This window comes from Struthio camelus, chromosome 1, assembly GCF_040807025.1.
Source record: "Struthio camelus isolate bStrCam1 chromosome 1, bStrCam1.hap1, whole genome shotgun sequence".
Taxonomy (NCBI): Eukaryota; Metazoa; Chordata; class Aves; order Struthioniformes; family Struthionidae; genus Struthio; species Struthio camelus.
In genome coordinates this window covers 33,279,068-33,299,199 of record NC_090942.1, presented here as the reverse complement: position 1 = coordinate 33,299,199, position 20,132 = coordinate 33,279,068, and the positions used below count along the sequence as shown (strand labels likewise).

Sequence of the window (20,132 nt, the reverse complement as noted above, 5' to 3'; positions counted from 1 at the left end):
TACCAAAATTAGCTGTGTAATACATTCTGTGGCTTTCTAATGTATTTGTCAAATGAATCATTATGGTAAAAAAATTTGGCTGTTCTTATTTCTCAATATGTTACAATAAATCATTTTTAAAATATACAGCATTTGTATAACAATATTAATTACGTTCTGAAAAATTCTGAGAACTTTCGAGGTCTCCGTCATTTGATGAGAAAATTTTCTAATTCACATCACAGCCAGTAACAACAATATGAAAAAAATCCACACATGGGCTATACATGCAGTTCTTTGACTGCAGAATATCTGAAAAATACAATTAAGCTCACAAGGTCTTCTGCAACACAAGCTTATGCATCAGCTTGTTTTTCTCCTTAACACAGAGTAGCTCTAGGTCACAGAGGCACAGAGGCAATTTTTAATAGCTACTGTGCTGCTGGAATAACTGAAAATTTCTCTTGCAATATTTTTGCAAATCAAAGCTACACAAGCAAGTTAGCATCAAATTCAGACCTAAAATATCAAATCAGTTAAGTCTTCACATTGCTATATAGCAAATAATCAACCTTTTTGAAGTCTAAGAAGAGTTATCTGGAAGTGATAGTCTGCTAAGTTATGAAATGAACTGATGAATTTTACTAAAATCAACTGAATCTATACCTTGAAGATGGTTCTAAACGGTCATTTAGTGTTTAATCCACAAACTTGTCGTTAGTGATTTTGCAGATTTCAATTTATTTTTCATTTTTATGTGGTATATAACCCTTTGCTCTTCCAACAGACACATGACACGTCTTAAAAGAACACAAATGTAGACATCTGATAGCTCTTCCTAGCATCTTACAGCAGACACGGTAAATGTTTTCTTCAACTCAAGAACACATTTTAATGAGTATCTTTGGGCGACTACATTTTAGGGTCACTTTAACCTAGGAAATTTGCTTTCTGATGTCTTCCATTTCAGGATCTTATTGATCACTCCAACAGGCAAGCACACATCTACACACTGAAATCAAAGTACATAAGTCTTGGGTATTTCCCACCTAATAAAACCAAAGAAAGAAAATCGAAAAGGATATTACATTTAACAGGACATTTTTTACCTGTTCTGCTTGATAATATTTGTTATTTGGAAGTAAATGTAAAATTGCTGCTGTTATACTGGCAGATGACAAAAATCTGACAAAATAATAAATTAACAACAAGAACAAGGCACTCATAGTACTACATAATACTTGGAAAACTAAGGCAGTAAGTTCAGTGCAGTAAGGAATAAATTGTTGAGGTCATAAAACAAAATAGGCCTGCCTTCTGGAAAGCAGCAGCTATGAAAAGGATCTAGGGAAGACAGCAGACAAGCAATTTAACTTGGATTTCCAGGACAATGCTGTGGCTAAAGGAATGGTGTGACCCTTAGGTAAAACATGATTAAGAAGTAAAATTATGATCTGAGTTTTCTCCATATATGGAATTGCACGACTGATATTGCAACACTGCAAATACTTATGATGCCAGACCATATTTATTAAAAGAGTCTGAAAAAAAGTGTGGAGAGTTGTAAAAAAGAAAGTACTGAAGGAATGCAGAAAATGCCCTGTGGCAAGCGTTTTCCTTGTTCCCTTATTTACCCTGTTATGCATACCAAAATGAAGACTGAGAAACAACCTGATTGCAAGATATATTTTTCACATGAGGAAAAAACACTGGATCCAAAAGGATCCTTTACTCTATTGGAGAAAAACATAACTGGAACAAAAAGCTGGAAATTGATGCCAGAGTGATTCGGACTGGATGTATGTTGTAAGGTAGACTTTAGCTAAGCATAAAATACTGGACTTAGCACTGTGGTAAGTGGCTGAAATTTACTGACCTACAAAGCTCTGAGCTCTCACAGCCTTTAAGAACTGGAGCTATATTAAAAAGGTAGACAATGATGCTCTGGCACAGTGTTTCCCTGCAATGGGAGCCTTCATTTTCAGACCGGCAAGTCTTGCTACCTTTCCCAAGTCTTTCCAAAAGACAGAACCTTTAGTCTTTTTCAAAAGGTTTGTTCACTCAGATGCTTGTCTCCTTAGCTTACCTATTATACTTAGGTTTTGAGATCTTTAATTACTCCATTTTATAGCATCTCCTTTTAGTGCTTTCAGGAAAGGCCATTATTAGACCATAGATTAAGTTGCTAGGCTACAGCAAGGTTCGAGGTAGATCACTTTTAGTGAGCAGCAATTTTAATAGCTCCTAAAAAACAACAAGCAAAACACCTCCAACCTATTTTGGGTTTGAATACCACAAACAACTGTGAAAAACGCAAACAAAGCTCTGACCAAGAAATCAAAAATATAGAAAGAACTGATTGTAAAAAAACTTTGTGATAGAGCTGTATCCGTAACAAAAGGTCTTGAAACAATATTATGTTACTGCCTTAAAAGTAAGTTCAATTCAATGAACTAACTGGATGAAAAGGATCTTTAGAAGCAGCAGCCACTCAGCATTCCTTCGTCAGTAAGTTTTAAAACAGTTCTCAACATATGGCTAGGTGTCACTGTTTCTCTCTTAAAAAAATAACTTCGGTAATTTCTATGATTAAGGAATAGATAGCAAGCCAAACAGCTTATTTTAAGAAGCGTCCATCTTGATACTTCCAACTTTAAAGATTATCTTAAAGCATTAAAGATAGCCTTTTAGTTCTACTATAAAAATAATTAAAGTATTTATATAGACAAATACATTCTGTATTCCCATAGATACTCTCTCTTTTATTATCAAAATTTCTTGCAGAATATAAATACTAGAATGATATAGAACAAGCAGTGCTCTAATATCTCTGTTATTATGCAATAATAACAAGCACATCAGTGTTCTTGGTAGTAAGCTAATTGATAATAAGGATTTTGGTCTGAAACGTGTTAAGTTCAATGGGCACAAATTTAGGGCACAAATTTAAAGAAAACGGATAACCTTTTTGCCAAGATTTTTGGATTAAAAAAAAGTAACTTACAACTGTAGTCACACTTTCATTTCGTAAAAATTAGGTGAGCAATGGCAGAGTCACACTGAGAAATATATTACCTCAGTTGAGAAGACAAGGAACTGACATTTGAATTTTGCTTTCAGCTGTGTGTTTGCAAATCCCACTAAGGTCAAAAGAAATGAGGACTATAACTGACAGTATAATTTGACACTGTCCAGGAACTGTAAGCCTTTTTTCTGGCCATCATACATACAGGTAGAGAACCCTAATTCTCAGAATTCTGCAAGTTATGTTTCATTACAATCCGGACTACAAGTTATGAAATCTGAAATTTTAAGTCTAGAAAGGACCATTGGAATAGACGGACTACACCAGCACCTTACCAAGTATGTTTCGAATGGTATTTCGAGGGCTCCTTCCTTTTCTATTACTAATCATTTTACTCATTCCCACCCCCTGCATTTATCACTTATTTCAAAACCCCATTGCCCATTCCAGCTCTGCTCACTCTTCGACTTTATACACATCCACTCATTCCCCAAACAAAACTCGCTTCAAATGTCTCATTTTACATTTGTGGCCATTTTCATCTGTTTTTGAGCACGTTCATATACACACATGCACACCAATTCCACTTCTTATCTAAATTTGCTTATCATTATAAACTAGCCTTATTGTTCCTTTACTCGCTAAACTGAAGATTCCTCCTTTATAGTACTTTTTAGATTCCTAACGGCCTTAACTGTATGTTAAATACTCCATGGTGTGGTTCCCTCCCAGTAATGCATGCTTTCTGGTACTTCCACTATTCTCATGGGTTTTCTGTGAAGCCACTCAAATATTTCAATACCTGCCTGAAAAGCATCTGTAGAGTTTTCCTCATTCTTATTTAGTAGTTCCTAGTTTATGATTACTGAGCATCAGAGAACACATTTCTTACACACAGTGTAACAAAGGTATTGATTGTCACCGGGAATGCGCATGACTTCTTTTTTAAAGTCACTTCTTCTGAGAAGGTAAACTAACCCTCAGAAATGATTGATTTGTACAGACATGGGGCAGAAGGGAGGAAGAACTCAAAAGCCCAGGAAATGCCAGTTTTAATATTTTTCCATTCTGTAGTTACTCAGTATTAAAGAAGAAATTGTGCATTCCCTTAAATCTGTTTTTAAAAATCCTGTGGCATGATCTTGGATCTGTGAAATGCAGTTAATGAACTGTGCATAATGATTTTCTGTTAGATCTTGGCCTTCTCTATTATTTAATTGGCAATTAGTTCAACATACCACATTGCTTGCACTGCTGATGTTACCAGGTAACCAGGACAGAAAGTACTTTTTCTGAAAGGAATAAAAGAAAGGGAGAAGACTATATGAAATTCTATCACTGGAAAGGGTGTTTGAAAACCATCACTACCAACACTTGGCAAAGACTGAAGAAGGCTAACAGATTGCAAAAACACTATCTCAATAGGGAATATCCTGCCAAGGGTCAGCGTGATGCTGCATAAAAAGAATAGAATTAAAAAGCTTAAAAAATTACCACTGCATTCTTCAGATTTCTTGGCTTGTAGTCACCTTATAAATCTTAGAGCTTTAATTTTTCTTCTACCTCCTTCCTTTTAATGCAAACTGAAAGTACTGCATGCATTCATTTATATTTACAATGTTTCTAACTGCAATAAAACTAGTGGAGGATATGAAAAGAAATCAGCAATACGTTGGCTGTTTCTTTTCTCTTCTGTACCAAGAAGACAGTAACAGCTTCAGGCTGTAACCCAAATTCTCAGCCAAGGCAGTGCAAGTGAAAAAGTGTTTAGAGAAGCTGCCTGATTTACCACTGAGTTACTCAATGTTCTGTATAAGGTTATACAACTACAAAATCAGAGTAATGCAGCTTTAAATTAGGACTATGCCTTAACTGGTATAATTTTGTTTTTAAATCATTTTTCAAGAGAGTGATATGGGGTTAAAAATGCCATTTTAGCAGTTAAAAGAGAACAACTAATTTTAAGCAGTGTAGGGACTCTGCCCATTGTTACTAAGTAGAGCTAAAACGAACAATCTGTCCTCATGTCTCAGAGCAGATAAAAAGTAACTGATGCACATAACTATTGTTCATCCCTGCAGTGATATAGCTGCTGCTTTTGTGTTACTGATGGCTTCTTCGGTTGGCAGAAAAGAAATTTCCATTCTTTTTTCAACAGGTGACAGGAAAAAAAAAATTGCTTGTCCTTGAGCTGGCCTAACAGGAGTTGACTATCTTTCAGCCGAGTCGCACCACTCCACAAAGAAAGTAAGGAGGAAGAAACGTGACAGAACATGATGGAAAGATCACAGAAAACACAACTGGAAGAAAAGGGAAAGTGTATTTAATGCTGAAAATACTGGAAGCTACAAAATAAAATTAGGATAGCCTCCTAGTGGTTGCTCCGTTTTCCCTTCTTTTTCTTTGCATTTGATGGGAGTAGACAAAAAGTCTAGGATCGTTTTTGGTATGTTAACAAAACAGGCTTCCCCTCTGGCAAGTTATCCCAGTACATTATTTCAGTAAGATGGGCTTTAATGGATTGCTGCGTCTTATTCAACAGTAAGTGTTGGCATGAACTTGGGAGGCAGTGAGGGCGGAAAGGCGAGGGGACAAGGGGAAGGTTTACTGATCCCTCCAATTATAAAAGCTTCTACAACTTGCTTGGAGGAAGGAAGGGTACTAGCCCGAGGGCCAACAGTGCAAAGAAAGAAGAAATAAATACGGTGATTTCACTTAATAATACACTGTCTACTGTATCAAACCGGATTAGATACAGCTCATTTCCTGCAAAGGTTTGCCAAGCCTTCTTTTAAACTATTTTATGTCAAACAAGACAGTTGCTCCTTGCTATTCCATAAACTTGGTCTTTATAAAAAATATAGCTTTAGAACTAAACTGACAAATGCAAATGCCTGCAGGTGAGTTTCAATACATAGCATCTCTTATTCTGGAACTTGTTGATAAACTTTTTCCCTCAGAATATCAACCGTGTGAACAATGAGGGCTAGATGATAAAGATTTCTCCCACAGATGCAATTTTACCATGTGAAATAGCTTAGAGCAAACAAACTTACTGACTATATAATGAGTGGCTGTCCTAATGCAATACTTACATGTTTTTTTTCTTCAGAGTTTGCAGAAAACATGACAGTACATATGGTGTTATTTGTTTTGTAATTTATAGCATAAAGCACTTGATTTGACTTAATCTATATGTAAAAAATGCAGTGGAGAGAAAGATAATTGAAAATCACCCATTTTCTGTCAACTGCTTTTCTTGTAATGGATTTAAAATATGAGTCTTTTGGGAATCTGAGTAAGTGATGCAACTAGAGACTAGCATATGCAAGAGCTAGATAATAAATGATTCAAATATAACATATTCATCGGTTCGTCTGGATCCTGTTCTTGAACCCACCTCACATTCAATATCCTATCTTTTCAGATGACTGTAAATAATAGCAGATTTGGGGATTCAAAACATAATTACCTTCTATCCGGAAAGAGTGGTTTATATTACTCAGATCACTCAGAAGTAAATCATCAGGCAGCTTCAAATGTTCACAACTCCCTACATGTCTGTTATATTGCTTTGCATACCACCTAGAAATCTACCTGCTTTTTTTCAAAATATACCATTAGAAATAAAATAAACCACTCTCTGCCAGATCTCAAAACACTTTTAAAAGTCTTCTCTCAAAACTTAATTACAGGTAAAGACAAGGTTACATTAATATTCCCATTCTCTAGCATATGAAACACAGAGCTGGCATTCATTTATTGTCACAAATGAGGAGAAAAATGACAGTGTCCAAAAGATGGAATATTCTTGGAGTACTATCTGCCCTCTAGAATTATAATGCAGAGAATTATTAAACAAGGGTTGGTACTACAACAGGTCACAAAAATTACAGATGAGGAAAGCAAGCAGACCTCAATTCCAAGTGCTCACAAGACCTCTTGCCAAAAGAGCAAGCCCAACCCCCACCACCGAAAAAAAGAAAAAATAAAAGAGATGATTGTCAATAGACGTTTCCTTGCCAGGTACCATGAAAATGCTCCCTTTCTGTATGCTTTCTATAAAGACTTGATACTTCCTCCACGATTCACCATGCCAGGTATTGTTAACATAAAGCCCTGTTCTCCTGGGTGTTGTGCATGACAGAAACATTCGGATTCTTTATCAAGTTTCTTTCCTTTTTAGCCCTATGCTCTCACATCTATTCCCACTCCATGGCGAATGCTGACCAGTTATACCAGACTCTGGCTGTGACCGACCAAAAAACCCCTACAATGGAAGAAGACTCAGAAGAGACGGGCAAGGTGCCCATGGAGCTCAGGAATAATGCAGGGTGTCGCTCATTAACTACAGCTGTTGCACAGAAAGCTGACTTTATCTCAACACAAAGGAGACTGGAGGGTGGCCTTTGTTGTAGATAAACAGCTATGTCAGCTGAGTCGATCAGCTGGTGTAAATGTTTCTCCCTGAGTTCATTAAAAGAGTGTGAATGTCTCTCTTAGATAGCTAAGCCGGCATGGGTGAAGTAACTCAGCCCAACATAGAGTATGAAACCTCAACAACTAACAAAAGAATTTCAAAGAGAGCAACAGGCTTGAGCTGGCTTCAATCCACATATTCCTTCCCGGCGACTGGGGACGCCCAGGGTTGTGACAGTGAGCGAGCTATAGAAGCGGGTAATGGGGGTCACATTTCTATCGTGATTGAACTGTATATTGCAATCGCTACATTTTGTTGAGCGTAACTTATGCTTGCATTGCGATTTCAGTATACTGCTGCAGTATCACTCTGGTAAATCAAAACACTGGGGTAAACACCAAATATCTTCAAAGAAGTAAATATTGATATTAAACATTACACCCTCCATGTGTGGAATGTCTATAAGAACCTGGTCAGAGAGGACTGCACTCTGACACGGGCTAGAAAACCTGCCAAAATCAGATTGATATTTGCAGAAACACTACTTTATTTTAGACTGATCTCCTAAGGAAATGAGTCGTAAAAAATCATACTGCACGTATGTACGTCCTCTGTCTGTCTATCTGACAGTTTCTTCCTCCTAAATAATTTTTACCTTCAGCAGCCTATTTCAACTGAATTTGACAGAAGGCTACAGGATGCAAATCAGTTAATTTCCTAAAAGTTTCATGAAAATATCTACCTGGACACAAGGCAACAGGTCTTGTACATCCTACCACTAAGGGAAACGCTGATACAGCGTACATCCATGATAATAAAGAACCTGTACAAGAAAGAAGTCAGTTAGGAATGTCTCAGCCATGTGAAACGCATATTCAGGGCCTGCAGTTTACCATAGATGGGATAATCCAAGCACAGCACACAAAGTCATAGGAAATCAGGTTTCATAAATTCTGCTGCCTGCCAGAAGTACTTTTTTTTCTAACCTCCATTTTACCACACAGCATCCTATGTAGTAAAATTCAATAAGATGAAATGTGGATGATACTACTGTACTGGACCCAATCCTATGCGAGGTTCACACCTGTGCGCTACAAAAACATACGAGCAGTACTTCAGAAAACACTTTCATAGCGCGGAACTACCAGTCACAAGAAGTCCCTCTAAAATACAGGTAACAGATATTTTCTGCTTAGTCTGTTGAGACTTTTAATACAAGAACTCTAATTATAGGAAATTTATGCAGAAAAATAAACAATTGTTTTGAATTTATCTCAGAAAAAAAAGTATTTTATCATAGATGTTATGTATGCAAAACAATTTTTCTTTTTGTTCTCCATTACAGATTAATTTTTCGTTAAATCCAGATTAATGAGCGAGATGTAGATGAACAGCATTGGCTTAATGGGCATACAACAGAAAATCATCTCTCTCCAAAGAATTTAGTTATGGTCTAAAAAAATACTGTATTTTTATGCTCATTTTATATATTCAGTGAGAAAATGTGTGACAGAAGAGGAATATTAAAGATTTTAAAGATGATAATCTGAGCATTTTATGCAGATTTTGAAGAGGAAAGAAACATTTATACTGCCTGAAAGTCTAGAAGGAACTAAGTCTAGTATAATTAAACAATAATAAAGTATCAGATCAAAAAATAAATAATATGAAATTATAACTGAAGATGATGATAAATGCATTAATTATGTTCTTACTATGTGGCTGTAAGTTATCTGGAGAGTAGTTTTATAAATGGGGCCTATACAGAATATGGCCTCTAAAATCCCCCTGATTTCAGCTACAATATTAAAATGTAGAATTTTGCTTTAATAATGTATCTCTAAGTTCACTAGATTGCAGTAAAGAAAATTAGATTTATATACACACTCTTAAATCTCAATAATGTTTTGATTGATAAAGTTTATGTTTAGGAAATATTTATTTTGGGGTTTAGGACTCAAGTCACCTGATGAAATGTAAGCATCTGTACAGTGAACACAGTGCCAAGTTCTCTAGTAAGAAGCTTAGGGTAATTTGCACAGAGACACACCGAGTAGTCAGATCCATGCCACACTAAAATTAGATGCTTACCACAAATAGTGTGATCAGCCCTAATAAAAGTAACTTTCGTTGCTCTTAATCTGTATGTCTGAATTCTGTGCACTGATTTAGCCCATAGAGTTCTGCTGGCAAACTTTTACAGATGCCAGTTCATCATATTTATTACATAACATAGTACATTACCAGAAAAGGGTAAACTGGAGACCCAGGCAGAGGTCAGTCAGTTTGCGTCATGGACTTAAGTGCACTAGCAAGCTCCAATTGCCCTGACCAGTCTATGACCATGTTTCTCCCTAGTCGTCTGCAGCTTCTTCCCCTCAACCCAGCAATCTGACTGTGCTCAGGATCAACTTTTGACTGTGTACAGGTGAATGACCTTGGATCAGACTGTTTTAAGAATAGCTAAATTGTGAGAAAGAGCTGCGGGTGGAGCCTTCGGTGGAGCCTCCACTCCTGCATGCTCCTCTCATTGGGCTGGAAGCTGCAATGGCCTGAGCTATATTGTAGGCATTTGTACCTTGCTTTGTAACTTGCCAATCCTGAGCTTGCTTTGTTGACTTGACCTTGGGGTTGTCTCACCGCTGCAAACTTATCTGGCAATCCGGACTCTTGGCTAACCCTAGTTTCCAACACTGGACCTCTTCCTGCTCTGTTCTTCTTGTTCAAGTATAGAAAGAGTTATGTGTCTATATATGTGTATATACAAACATAATTATGGCTTGAGAGATAAAAAAACGAAAGGATTTATATGTCTTTGTAGGTGGGTATATATATAACTACATGAAACATGAATGGGTTGTCACAGCAAGCTGTGAGTGTAAACGGGAGCCACGTGGACATTCACATGCATCACAGTTGAGAAAGTGGTCAGAACAAAAGGCGGCATGTTGTTGTGGGCACTGCCCTTCCCTTGGCTCCTGGTTTGCCTTCCCTTGCAGTGTAACCCACTCTTGCTGACAGATTGCATGATCTCCTGCTAAAGGCAAATGAAGAGCTGAGCTTGTACAAAAGAAGAAAAAGACTGACAATACGTAATTTTAGGACATCATAAGAATTTGCAACATATATAATAACTGAGAGCCATTCTGATCTTACTCCATCCAACAGTTTAGTATATTTAAGTGGATTTTTTGGGGTTTTTTTGTCTTTTTTGAAGAAAACTGGATAATTCTCATGTCATGGAGACACTCGCTTTCTGTGCATGTCTTCAGGAAATAAAATAAAATGAAAAGTTTAAAACTTCTGTGGGCTCTGTGAAATGTTCAGCAAGAAGATTGCTATTTTTTATTGCCAGCCAAACTTCAAGTTCCATTTGCAAAGCCAGTGAAGAATTCCAGGACAATCACTGAAGCATTATAGATGTTTTTGTAGTCTGGTGGCAAGCTTCCCATGTCGTGAAAGCAGCTGGGGACTGCTGAGTTCCAAATGCCCCAGTGCCAAGCTTGTTTGTCCCAGTTTCAGTACGTTACATCAAAACAGAGCAGACACTCGCACTTTCCTAGCTTTCTGTAGTGGGTTCATCTTTAGTAGCCTGTGTTGAACTACCAACCGTTTACAAGTGAAGAAGATTTTTATGACAAAGGTAGTTGTTTAAAAATAAATTTTAGAGGTATGCAATACTTGATGTTATCTATTACCAGTCTATAAGACATAGATTCTGTAATATCTTCTTCTGTTACTTTTGAACTGCCTCAAAAAGTACATATATATAACAAAATAGACCCAGGAAAAAGAAATATTTGTGTCTTGTTCATTACAGCCATCTTGCCTGTAAAAAGTCCATCTTTATATTTGACAATAACAATAATGTAGAAAAAGAATAATTTTGCACGTGAAAATGAGAAAAGATAGAATTTGTTTAAGTCTTAAAAAAAAATTAAGATAAAATAACGACGGTGAGAGGAGGCCCATCCTCTTTAAGGTGATGTTCTGCCAAATATATAATTGTCATTATTCAGTACACAATGACAGAAAGTCATTCCTTACTTACTGATTAATCTTACGATTTTCCACACTTGCAGGAACTAGAGCAAAGCTTGTTCTTCATAAACAACTAATTTCAAAGTGCTTACCAAAATCTGTTATACTTAGTTCAAGGGAAAATATGCATCCATAGTGACTGAAATTTATTCAGGTGCAGAGGATTCACTTAATGGCCCTGCCACTTCTTGCTTCCCAAGCTGAAGTTTCATAAGAGGCTTAGGCTGACTGAAAATGTTCATACAGTTTTATATTGCATATTTTATATTGCATTTTACTCCAAAATCTTATGTCACTTTTAGAATTCTGCTATGGTCCCTGTCTTTTTGAGGAATAACTAAAAATTAAGCAGCCATAAGACAAGTCATTTCATGAGACAGTTTTATTTCTCAAGGTCCTTTGTATTATAATCCTATGTAGTACCATCAATATTATGTTCCTTATTTGACACCAAATAAAACTGGTTAATACTGAAGACCCGGTCAACTGCTTTTCTAGGAAAGTAACCACATTTACTACCAAATAAACAATTGTGTTAAGTAATAAAAATATGAAATATATTTCTATATAGATAACTGGTACAAGGTCTTTTAGTTCTCTCTTGAGCTTTCCATTTTGCCTAGTCGTTCAACCTGAAGTGAAGGATTTCTTACACCCACTTCCTTTTGAATGTCTCAGAAGAGCAACTGCCTCAGAAAAGCAATTGCTTATTTTGCAAAAGCACAACAAAGAAGTTCTTTTCTATAATTTAGAATAGAACGTCACAACCAGATTAAATCAGAGCTCTGTCCGTTTCATGTGGTGTACAAGGTCATGTAATTCCCCAAAGATAATGCCTTAGGACATACATACATATCTTTCTCCAGCGCAATGAAAGCGTGACAGATTCACATGAGCCCACAGAATAGCTCATAAAAGCAAGCTGTAATTTTTGCAGGAATAAATTAACATTCTGTTCATGATGATCACCTTCATCACAAATGCCACAAGGAAATAAATAGACAAAGAAGATACTAGTGATGGAAGCTAGAGCTTAAAGTCTGTTTTGTTCTGGTCTCGGTCACTAAGACAGAAGAAATATTTCCTTAGCCCACCACCAGAAAAAACTCCTGGAGGAAGCAACCAGGCTTACCCAGTTGTAGCTACCAGGCCCTGACTGGCCTGTGCCTGCTTCAAATACTTAACTTCCAGGGCACAGTTGTCACTGTTCTCACAGGAATTGATTGTGGCAGTTATGAGCCAATGCAGGGCTTTGTCAAAAAGGGCATTTTTGACAAGAAGTGAGCTCAGGAGGCTGGACATCCAATAGGGGACCAAAACTGCTGTATACACCTGCTGCAGTAAAACCTACCTCTTTTCAAGGGGCAGATATTTAGGATTTACCTTTAGAGCCCACTTCTTTGCTGTGATAGTACACCAAACATGATGGCGATAGTCTTTTTGTGGCGTCTTAAGGGTGAGGTAATCAGGCATGCCAGAAAATTCACACTTTAGTAAGTCTGGTATACTGACTCCTCACAGAAGTACGCCCATGTCAGCCTTCTGTAGTCTGATGGATCTGTAGGCCTGCTTAGCAAGGCTAACTACAAGCAGATTATTTGCTTTTAAACATACAGTCAGCATGAAGAGCAAAACCGCAAAATGTGCTAGATAGCACTAGACACCAAAGTCCTAAGCGGGTTGAAAACAGCAGAGGAAACACCAGCCATAATCCACTCCTAACTGCTCCTAAAGAAACGACCGTAAGTGAAATGTGCTATCTATCTACTGTGCTCAACAACATCAAATAATCATGACAGTGTTTTCTGGGATGGGACACTTTTCCATTTATATGGTATAGACTGATGTACTATTGCAAATGGTATCAAATTTCACTATGTAACTAAAAGAACCTCCAATCTTTCCATGTCTCAACTTTATTCCCTTGAATTATTTAAAACTGTTCACATTTGGACTTAGTTATTCTAACAAATATGATTGGAACAGCTGGTGAAATTGGCACCTAACAGTGATCTCTCTCTACATATAATCATTTAAACTGAATATGGACACTGAGTCATAGCTAAATTGATTTGAGTAGAGCTTTGTCCATTTAAGCTGGAGGACGAACAGTTCCAGAAGTGATGAACAGTTCCAGAAGTGGAGCACTGAGCCCTTTCTTACTTTTATTTTCAGTAACTGTATTAGCATCATTGCTTAGTATCATCCAGTAACTTATTCATGTATTCTTGTAAACAATTTTGGTGGAAACAGTAATTTCAGGAGATTGGTTCTATTATGGAGAAGCATTTGAAAATGTTACAGAGATGAGTCTGAATATTACCAAAGGGTATTTCAATAACTAACCACTATGAAATAGAAATTTCCTTAAGGAACAGTATAGAAAAAAATCCCAAACATATGCCATGCAAACTGCAGTGTACTGGACATTGTTTATGTGCCTTAGCTGTTTATTAAATCCTTTTTATTTCTTGCTAAAGATAAATAGCTTAAAGAGAGAGGGATAGAGCGCAAATCTCATGTTTTCCCCCTATAATACAGTACAGAATGCAATTTTTCTTGCAGTTGGCTTAATCCAGAGAAATACTGAATTTCTACTACTCCGACTGAACTGCAGCTTCTAGTGATGCCCATAATCTGACATTTTATTCTCACAGGGGTCAGTGGTAGTTACAGATGCTCAGCATCTTTCAGAATGAAGACCCTTCTCGCTGAAAATGATCTCCTTGTTTTCACTTTCTGTGTTGCACACTTCTGCATGTGTCTGGCCATGATGTGAGCTTCTGATGAATGAAAACACAGAGTAAATGCTATACAATGCTAGTGTGCCCCAGGCTTTAATTTATCCTTAGAAGTAAAACGTCTGTATGCAAACTCTGTTTTTAAATAAATTTTACATTTTCAGTTTTTTGACAGATTCTACTAAATTTTCAGCAATAATTTATAAGCTCTTAATGTCTATCATTTATTCAAAAGGACAGCGCCTTTCTTCCTCTACTCTTCTATTTATAGAAATTAACACTAATCATGGCAACAGTCATACAAAAACTATTTGTTGACAGAAGTTAAGCAAGTTTACGTTCCTCCTGCTGAGGAGCTGTCTGCAGGTAAAGATTTCAGGTTTAGCAATTTTTTTTTAAACTGAGAGAAGAATGCAGGCCTGTAAAGGAAATGACCTACAGAATTAGAAACTCCTACAGTGAATGTAAGGAAGAAGAGTTTTTGCCCTTGGCGTGCAGAATGCCCATCTTCTCTCAGCTAGATATCAGCGAAATAAAGCTTGTGGTGCATTAATTTGTTAGGATTTGGAATATGCCTTAAACAGAGAAAAAGAACTTGTTAGGATTCTTTAACAAAACTTGTCTTGACTTTATAATTTCATATGCTTCGCCTTGCACAAATATATGTAATGATGAATTATAATGCCATGTAATTGAGATGTAAATACAAACTAAGTTATATTAAACCAATGGAATATTGGTTCTGGGGTTTATTCTGAAATCATATATATGCTATATATAGCAAATAAAAGTAAATTAGCACATTTGAAGACAAAATGGTGTAAGAAATGGCCCTTTGGGACTTTTTCCCCAGATGATCTGTGCTGGGATCTTCTTTTCTGCCATGCTGAAATTGTGAATATGAGAGAACTTGACTGTTGCTACAAATGGCTTGGATTTCAGCCATAAAGATTTGCTTATATTTTGCTTTATAGGTTCTTTTCCCACTGTGCAAACACAACAGTCACACATGAAGTTATTATAGGAATTGAATTGAACGCAGATAACAACACTAACAGTTGAATGAATAACTCAGAAACTTACCTAAACAGTTGGAGAGTCTTGGTTTATCTTTTTTAGATTGAAAGTTTTCTCTTTGTCAGGGACTGTTTGTTCTGTTTCATTAGAAAATACACAGGCATAGGACACTGGTTACCACTCTAAGTGTGCTATGAACAATAATCACAAACAACAAATTTGCTGCAGTAAGTGTAACATTGTATGGACTCAGTGAAAAAGAAAAACAAATGCTGCACTGTGTTTAAAATAAAGTTATCTATTTAAAAAACATGCATGGTTTGAAAACATAATTAAAACCAGTTAATGGTCTTAAAGATGTAATTTTTTATTTTACAAACTAATCAGGTAAATGCTTGGGAAATAGCATTTTAATAGGCCATTTCTAGACTAAATCTACTTTTTATGGTTGCATAATCCAGAAGCAAAGGCTAATGCTCTGAAGCATATCCTGAAGCCTTGATATGACAAACTTAAGAGCACAGTCTTTCAAGCTATCTTCAATAGTTAAAGGACAGGGATCTGCATCTCTAGAAAATATGCCAGCCTACCTAAGATCTAAACCTCTTAGCAGGTACGCAGTTGTCTTCATTCACTTGCCCCTTCATAGAGGGAGAAAAGAAGAATATACTCCTTTTTCATGCACCTCACTCAAATGCCTGAAGTTAGATGGGGTGAACCTGGTCCCTGGCCCTTAGCAGCTTGCCACATTAAAGATGATGGGATCTGTATCTTCTATTCCTTTGAAGGAGCAAACCTGCAAAAAGTAGGACAAAGAGCTTACAAAAAGCTTAGTTCTCCAACTATTTCTGATTTAGTGACAGGGTCTATTTTTCACTTTGTATTACACTTAGCACCCTTCTACCCAGTCTCAGCTATGGTCCCTGCATAGGCTCAGAAAATAATAGGTCATTCAGCAAAACAATGATGCTGAAAAATGGGAGTAATGACATGACACCTCACTTTGCAGGACTGATCTCTTTGTGGATATCACAGGAAGATTATGTCTCAGGGGAAAAGGCTAATAAAAACCCCATAGCTGCTACTTTCAGTATTTTGGTATGAAAAGCCCTAGTAACAAGCAATATTCTCAGTTCTGTTGCTGAAATTATGTAGACCTAGCAACCCTAAACTATGAGAGAAGAATCTAGCATATACCTGAAACAGATTCTGCTCTCATTACCTATCTGGAAAGAAGAACCACACAAACTGCTATAATTATTTTTGAAAATGTATGCATTTAAAAATGAGTCAGTCCCTCTAATTGATATAATACATCCAGAGGGCAGCTGAATGCCAGACAGGTGTTATTGCCATGAATTTATCTTCTAGTGAGTGTGACAATTAACACTCTAATTGCATTTGTCTCGTGGTAACAGAGTACCAAGAGACAGAATTGAGCAAAACCTATCATAAACCTGAAGAGAAATTTAATATAGGGAGAACAATTTGTAACCAGCTGAGATTTAAGATTTCTATTATGCATTATTTTATTTGCTACAAATCTTGGATATTTTTACTTTATAATAAAGTGCTAAAAATGAAATAAAGTAAAAGGATACAGAGTTCAGCTCTTTCTGTCAATGCTCAATAAACACAAATTCATCCCTAACACACACTGCAGGAAGTCAGCTATGCAATCTTAATGATCATAGAGTCTTTTTCTGAAGTACACAGTTCATAATCTCAAGCAAATTCCAGAATAGTAAGTCAATTAGGATATCATGCAGAGCAACAAAAAGGCAATGCCAGCTGGAGGCATTCATTGAACCTCATTGTCAATGCAGCAAGGAAAAAAATTCTGTGTTACTAAAATGAAAACAATAAAACAAAGATAAGCTGAAATGGGTCAGGAAGTAAAATGGTCCTGAGTTGCCAGCTTCAAGTAGATGAGCATTTAAGAGCTTTGGATATCTGTTAGTTAATAGATTTTGAGTTAGTCTAACTGGCTGTCACCGCTGGATGTCACTGCTTCTTCAAAAAAAAGCCAGTGCACACACGTTTATCAGGCTGGAAATGGTAGTATTGGGAATTACAAATATTATTATGCTTACATTCCTCTTTGGCTTACTTTCCACTTTTATCATCTCTCCAACTTACTTTAGAAGTTGAAATTGTTTTGTTAGCGTCAATAACACTTAAAGGAAATGAAGGAAGGAAAGGTAATTCCACAGCTAGCAACTACAGCAGTGTAGTTATCACACTAATTCTACCACTGTTTAAGGTTTTCCTTTAAACTAGGCATACTAGGTCTCCTGGAACATCATCTTCGTATCTTACTTTCGTGCCAACTCAAAGAAGACTTGAAATTTTCAATACTGCTTACTAGTACCTTCATGTTTTTCCTTATTGTGAATTTTATTCTCCAGTTAAAATGGAATATACAACTTTACCATAAATCTAAACAAGGAGTATTTGTAATAAATGTGTTGATTAGCTAAACCTGGAAAGAATCAGAATTCATTTACCTAGTGACAATTTGTTTTAGACTTCAGTCATGTTAAAATACTATTTTCACCTACATGGCATATAGCTATAATAAACATTATCATCTCTTTCTATTGTTCAGATTAATTTAATTCAATGGCAAAACTAGAAAGAGGGGGAAAAAAAGCCTGGCCATGGCAACATTGTACTTCTCCGCACTCGGAGGCACTGTGAAAAGACCAAACCAAGAAGCTAGAAAAGCAACGGATACCTCAGATCTGCAAGTGGCCTCTGCCAGACCTTGAAGTTCACTGGCAAATATTCTCTCCTCCCACACTCTTTTTGTGGATTAATAAATGTTAAAAGAAGGCAACTAAAGTATAGGAATCATGGATTTTTTTGTCCTGCAGTGGAACAAGTTTACCAGGGGGACCTCTCAGAGATTTTGCTGTTCAACATATCCATAAATGAGCTGGAAAGCAGGAGAACGCTGAGGTGAAGATTGCTAAAGATACAACACTTTTCAAGGCAGTAAAATCTAAGCTTTAGGAAGGATTTCACGGAACCAAGTAACTGAAGGTAAAACAGCAGATGAAATTCAGTGCTGACAATAAAGTGAGGAATACTGGAAAAAATAACCACATACACAGAAAAACAGAATCTAAATCAGTCGTTACCGCACAAAAAATATGTTTAAGTATAAATATGTTCTTGAAAATATCAGTTCAACTCTTAGCAATGGATAAAAAGGCAGCTGCAACTTGCAAATATTACTGGTTATATTGTAGCTTTGATTTCCGGAAAAAGGCAATGCCAGTTTCATACAAAGCGATACCTCATATGGCAGAAAAAAAACTAACAGGCTTTCAGACACTCAAGCTCTTCTCTGGTTCTTAGCAGCAGCAGTCATCAAAGCTTACTACAAGCTGAGAACAATCATTTTGAGTTCAACTTAACTATGTCAAGCAGTTAAACTATGTTGAGCAGACAGGGGGTGTTAAGTATGCTAACTTTAATGGACAGCTTCAGATGAGTTTTCTGAATGCCATGTGCCAATTAGCTTTGATAGAGAAAGAAACTTCAGTGTCATATATCCAAAGATGCCACACACAGCCTTCACAGGGAAGCTCTACAGACAAATCATTTAAAAATGACAGCCTACATGGAAAAAGATCTTACCTCGTGTATTCTTTCCAGAATATCTGCTCCTATTTCTCAAGCAGTCCCTCAGCTCCGCTAAGCTTATCATTAGGAACAGATTCTCCTTACACAAACAAACACTCCCGATGGAACCAGCTCGTGACAGGGCAGCAAATGCAAAGCTTGACGACCATCTTCACAAATACCAAAAAGAAATAAACCCATCCGCTGCATCTCCAGAATGTAATATACACTCAGTACAATGTGTCAGAAATGCTCTTATCGCATGCATCTAGGAAGCTAAAACTAAGGAACTGTTAGGCACCAGAACAAACTCATAGGGCCAGTTGATAAAGGACAGAAATATCTAACTACCAGAGGGAAAACACACCTCACAAAACAAGTTCTCCCTTTCTGATATCTGTGTTCTTCATCCGAGGTGATCTACAAAAAAAAAAAGATAAGCCTCAGAACTAGAACATATACACTAAAATCTTGGACTCAATAGGGATATTAGTTATCATAATAACTAATTTGGAGCTATCATAAATTCCCAGCCAGCTCCTAGAAAGCCCCACCACATTCTTGAGGCAATAAATTGGCCCTCTTTCCCATAAGAATGAGTGATCTCAGAATTTTTTAATTACTTCCACCACAAGTACAAACTATTATCTCTCCCAGTAAGTCTAACTGATTTACACAGTGAAGCTGAACTCAAAACAACTGTTCTCGGCTTACATTTAGCCTCAAAGACTGATGTTCTAATTCAGGAATTATTATGAAAGGAGCTGAGGACAAAAAAAAGTCATTATACTACTGTGTAAGTAAGTCTGTGCTGTGCCCACCTTTTTTGAACAGCTGCCATTATGTTCATTCATTCTCAAAAGGAAAAGCAAAATCTGAGAAATTACAGAGATGATGGAAAAGGAGGACTAGAGGTATGGGATGTCTTCCATGCAAGCACTGCATAACCTGGTCTCCTTATTTCATAAAAGGTCTATAGCCTTGTGAACGATCTAGAGAAAATGAAAAGAGATATACAGTATTTCTTGCAATACAACCAGTGATATCATCACGCACTGGATTAAAAGAAATACATAATCGGAGAGCTTGTTGTCAGTGAATGTTGAATAGGCCAACAGTATAAGTGGGCATTTGGTCTTCTGATGGTTATGGAAAACAACTGTTCAGATACAACCTCTGGCTCACAATGCCTTAAAGCTGCTAATTGATGAAAGATGGGCAGGAAAAGACTTGTTCACTACTGTACCTGCCTCATTTCTTATTCTCCTGCCTTACCTCC

General features: G+C 36.8%; 1 protein-coding gene across 6 annotated transcripts in view; it reads right to left on the bottom strand.

Annotated features, from left to right (window-relative positions):
- Positions 1–20,132, bottom strand: part of CNTN1 (contactin 1) — a 260,640-nt gene that overhangs the window by 114,834 nt on the left and 125,674 nt on the right. The window contains exons 1-4 of one of the 6 annotated variants that reach the window (XM_068933505.1): positions 19,675–19,771; positions 19,221–19,273; positions 15,814–16,019; positions 15,290–15,414 (exon numbers count right to left, since the gene is read on the bottom strand). The exons of 2 other annotated variants lie outside the window; for them this stretch is intronic. The gene's annotated coding sequence lies outside the window, so the exon portion shown is untranslated. Of the gene's footprint in view, positions 1–15,289; positions 15,415–15,813; positions 16,020–19,220; positions 19,274–19,674; positions 19,772–20,132 lie in introns of those variants that run through there. 3 more of the 6 variants (XM_068933522.1, XM_068933510.1, XM_068933528.1) reach the window with 3 other exon arrangements.